We start from the raw sequence: 5168 nt of genomic DNA, 5'->3' as shown, positions 1-5168 counted from the left end.
GCCTCGTGTAATACGCGACCCAGCCCTGGAGCCCCGGGCGGGTTCCCAGTGGGGTAGAGGATGCGGCCTCTCAAGGCGACCCTTTCCTTGGTGAGCTCTGCACAGTCCAGAGTCAACTCCAGCCTTACAGGTTCGCGAACCAGTTTGGACAGCTTTCCAACAGGGGGCGTCTGTCGCGTCAACCTCGCATCGAGCCTATAAGCTAGAATGTGCCTTAGGAGTTTGCAACGAGAGAGAAACCGTCCGGCAGCCGAGAAGCCCGAGGTGGCCAAGTGACCAGAAAGTTGCTGAGACTCCCAGTAAAGACAGTGAGTCGATGGTCAGCTTGGTCTCTGGGTGCCAGGACCCCGCGGCCCTGAGCTGGTTCCCTCTTCAGAAAGACAGGGAGGCCGTCCCGGGTGCCTAAGAGCACCTCGCACCCAGACCAGACCCCCGCCTGCCCGCCTCTTTGCTTAGAATTGCTGAGAGACCTGGGCTTTTGTGAAAACGCTGTGGACTGCCCGTGGCCTGGAGAGAGGGAAGAGAGGGGGTCCCTGAGAGGACGGTGAAGGGCAGTGTAGCAGAGTTATAGCAACGCCCGTCCCCACAGAAGGTCGGCGAACAACTCAGAAGGAGGCCACGTCAGGGAACGAAGACACCTCAGTCCCTGCCTTGAGGGAAGGGACAGAAAACCCATGGGAGCCTATACCACGGATGGAGAAGGGACGAGCTGGAAACTCTGCTTTCTTCCAGCCCTCGGGCCGCATCAGCGAGGACCTGAGACATTCCGGGCCCGCCGATTTGGCCGCCGTGGCAAAAATCAGATTTGCTGGGGCCAAATCGTGACTGAATGAGCTCTTCGGGGTCACCGTGCTGACCAGCTCATCCAGGAGAGCGCAGGCATGCTGGGAGTTTTCTGCCAGGACCGGGCCGGGCTGGGGGGGGGGGCGGGTAGAGAGGGGACACCCACCGTCCCGCCGGGGAGCAGGGAGTCACGCAGACGTGCACCACGGCCTCTTCCTCCCCCTCGCAGTTCATGAACTCCACCTGCTCCTCCAGCTTCATGGAGTAGGCCAGCGACTGGAGCCAGATGTGGGCTGAGCCCAAGTGGACGACCTCGACGGGATCCCAGAAGGGGTCATCTTCCTGAGCCACGTGGCTGTCTTCTCCATCCAGAAAGCGCTGGTAAAGTTCCTCCATGAGAAATTTCCTGTTGATAAACTTGGCTTTTGACCAAATCCACACCTACGAACACAAAGATAGGTCACCGGGATTGGATTTCACCTGCTCACGGTTCGTTCCCCTGACTTTTCCCAGCGTGCTTCCCCAGATGGGCCGGCTTTGGGGCACCCAGGACCCCCTAACACTCTCGTCAAGCCTAGCTTTGCGGTGAGGTCCTCCAGGAGTCCACGTTCGTTCCTGACCCATGGCTCCAGCATTTCCTGGGTTGCTGGGGCCTAATAACTTAGAGGAGACAACGAAGGGATCAAACAATACACTGTCCCAGGAGAGATGACGGTTTGGGACTCAGGGAACACAGAAGAGTGGCCCTCGAAGATGTCTGTGTCCCAGTCTCTGGAACCTGCCAGCATGTTACCTTATGTGGAAAAGGGAATTATGGTTGTAGGTGGAATGAAGTTTGCTTATCAGCTGACCTTAAAATGGGGAGATTTGCTCACACCGTCTAGGTGGGTCCAGTGTAACCACATGGATCTTTTTTTTTAAATATTTTTTTACATTTAGTTTTGAGAGGTAGAGAGAGTCAGAGCACAAGTGGGGGAGGGGCAGAGAGAGAAGGAGACACAGAATCCGAGGTGGGCTCCAGGCTCTGAGCTGTCAGCACAGAGCCCGACGCAGGGCTCGGACTCACAAACCATGAGATCATGACCTGAGCCGAAGTCGGAGGCTCAACCGACTGAGCCACCCAGGCGCCCTCACATGGACCTTAACTGTGGAAGGGGGAGGCAGAAGAGATGGTCAGACGGCGACGGAAGGGGAGTCAGGGAGATGCCAAGTGGCTGACTTTGGAAATGGAGCACAATGGAGCCCAGGAAAGGGGGGGCCTCTGGAAGCTTCAAGAAGCAAGGAAACAGCTTCTCAGACCCTCAGGCCCCCAGAAAGCAAAGCTGTGCCAGCACCTCGCTTGTGGCACAGGGAGGCCCGGGCGGGGCCGTAAGGTGACTATGTGTGCGCTCACGCCCCCCCAAGAACCTGCCGCTGTCTGTTCCCCGAGTGAGGGACAGGGCTGCTGAGAGGACATACGGTGAGGTGATGGGGGCACAAGGAGCCAACCGATGTGTCGCTGTCCCTCTGAGTGTTACGTGCCTCCAAAGAAAAAGATCCCCCTCCAGACACTACAAAGACTTCGTTCTTTCCTTCTTTGCCTCAAGTGAAACCCGTCCTCTCCCCCGAGAGGCGGGGTAAAGACTGCGTGTGAACCTGACCCTGGCAGAGCACAGCACGCGCTCCAGCAGGTGGGTTTTTCAAGCCCTGAGGCCAGGGCACCAAGACGGTGGGAATCGGCGTCCTCAGTCCGCTGCATCCCTCCTGGCGGACAGCGGGCCCTGGGCCCTGTGACAGCTCAGCGGGGCTCTGCGGGACCGGCAGGGGTCTCTGCTGACCCTCCCGTCCCCCGCGGGGCCTCAGCCGAGCACGGAGACTCCCAGGCCGGAAGCCTGTTGCACAGACACCGCTGAGAAGTCGGGGCTGAGACCCTCCCTGTCCTCACAAGCCCCGGCTTGCTCCCGAATCGCCCCCGACGTGTCTCTCGTCGGTCACATGAAGTGGCCTGGGGGGGTCCCGTCTCCGCCCTGTGCGCGCACGGTGCAGCGGTCTAGGGCGAACATCTGCGAGGCGGACCGGCACAAAAGTGCCGAGGCTGCTGTTCGCCCTTCCCAGCCTCACACACGAAACCTTCCAGGAAGGGCCGAGGGACTGCCAGCATCTCCGAGGCCCCCGGGGAAGGCGTAACTTCATCCGGGGAGAGGCCGCTGATCCACTCGGAAGGTAAAAACGGACAGCCTTGGAGATGACGGATCAGTAAGCTTAGTCTCTGCCCGAGGAGAGAGGAAAGCGAGCGACATCACCATAAAAGCAACTAGCGCGCAGCCCCTGAAAAGAGACCCGGTTTCTGCTAATCATAGGAAAGGCTGAACGAGATCCGTTTCAATTCACCTTAAACTATAATGAGCAACGAAACACAGAGGAACATGAAATCTCCTTAAAACGAGGTCTGACAAGACGGTAGGAAATGGCCAAACCGAACCCTGGCGGAGCGCCTGGCCCCAGAGGCAAAGTACTGGGTCACCAGAGCTCCTTTGTCCTGATGGCTCCTTCCAGAAAACGCAAAAGGCAAAATCACGGTCGCACACGCATTGAGGATTCAGCTCCAAAGGCCTCGTGGGACACGCGCAGAAGTCAAGGTGGACTTCCCAGGGTGGGGGTCTCCCAGGAGACCCTCCTGAGTCATGAGATGTGTCCCCCCAAACCGTACGTTGAAGCCTGACCCTCAGTGCGCTGGGACGAGGAGGCGGGGCCGTGAGGGCGGACGCCTCACGAATGCAGTCATTGCCCTCATGCAAGAGGCCTCAGTGCTCCCCGGCCCCTAGTGCCACGTGAGGACCCGGCGAGAAGGTGTCCTTCACCAAATACCAAATGTGTCTGTGCCACGACCTCTGCTCCCAGCCTCCAAGCTGTGGTGTTGCCGTAGCAACATGAAGGAACTGAGACCCCTCTGCCCTTTCACCCTACGCCAGGGGACACATGGGAGGCCACCTTGGCGCCAGTCAGAGGACAGGCAGAAAGGGAGGGGCGCCTGGGTGGCTCAGTCGGTGGAGCGTCCGACCCCGGCTCAGGGCATGATCTCACGGTTCGTGAGTTCGAGCCCCGCGTCGGGCTCTGCGCGGACAGTGCGGAGCCTGCTTGGGATCCTCTGCGGCCTCCTCTCTCTGCTCCTTCCTGGCTCGCACATGCTCAACCTGTCTCTCTCTCTCTCTTTCAAATAAACGTTAAAAAAATATAAATAAATGGAGAGTGGTGGTTGGGAGCGATCCCAGGGTTGGTGCCATGTGGGAGAGAGGACCAGGAGAGAAACGTGGGGGAGGCGGGGGGGTCCATCCCAGAGTCTGTCCCCAGAGCCCAGCTCACACTGGAAACACACAGTGCCCTTCACGGGGTCTCCACAGGATAGTCTCTGTCCCCGTGAGAGCCCTCAGAAACCCCATCCCCAGAGGCATCCTCACCTCGCGGGTCCTTTGGTTGGTCACCTTCACCATGACCTCCTTCTGTAGCTCGTGGCCCCTGGAGTCTGAAGCCGCTAAATTCTTCACCTTCAGTTCCATTCTGAGTCCCTGTAAGGGGGACCCTTCTCGCTGAGCGCACAGCCCACACCGCCCTTGCCATTTCCTTCTCCTCCTCGCACGTTCCCAACACGCAGAAGTGTCTTGAACGTGTCCTGGGGATCGGATCCTGTGTCACCGGGGGGCCACCCCCTGCTCAGGTCTTCTCTGTGGCTAGAAGGCTTCAGGGTCCTGGACCCAGGGAAGCCCTTTCTGGAGGGCAACCTGGGAGGGGTGGCCTGGCAAGCAAGCATCGGTCTGGGAGCCTGGAGGGCCGTGGGGGCCATGGTAGGCATGGCACTGGCGGCTGGGACTGCTGAGGACTGGGGGTTGGCCTGGGTTCTGTCATTGGCTCGCTGCGGGGTCCTGGGTGGAGCCCCTCACCTCTCCAGGCCCTGTGCCCTCACCGGTACGGCAAAGCCGGCTGGGGCGGTGGGGGTGAGGGGCCGTGGACCTTGTTCCCTGAGGTCTTTCCAGACCCAGCGTTACTCCGTCTTCCAGCCCTTACCTTCTTCAGCTCTTCGCCCATTTGATTGGCTTCTGCCACCAGGGGCATCAGTCTGACGTAGTCCTGGAACACCGCCAGCATGCCGGGGTCTGCTTTCCCATCGCCGTGGCTCGCAGCCCCTGGAAACCAGCAGGGTCCCGGTGAAGGTCGGTCACTGGTTCTGGGAGACTTGTCAGCCACGAAGGGGTTTATTTATATGCTTACATACTCAGTTATTTGATGGTTCACCAAATGTCTACATGGGGCTCCTGGGTGGCTCGGTTGGTTGAGCATCTGACTTCGGCTCAGGTCATGATCTCACGGTTCGTGGGTTCGAGCCCCCGTCGGGCTCTGTGCTGACAGCT

Source organism: Felis catus, chromosome F1 (assembly GCF_018350175.1).
Source record: "Felis catus isolate Fca126 chromosome F1, F.catus_Fca126_mat1.0, whole genome shotgun sequence".
Classification (NCBI taxonomy): Eukaryota; Metazoa; Chordata; class Mammalia; order Carnivora; family Felidae; genus Felis; species Felis catus.
The sequence above is the reverse complement of the archived record's forward strand: the minus strand, read 5'-3'. Positions refer to the sequence as shown.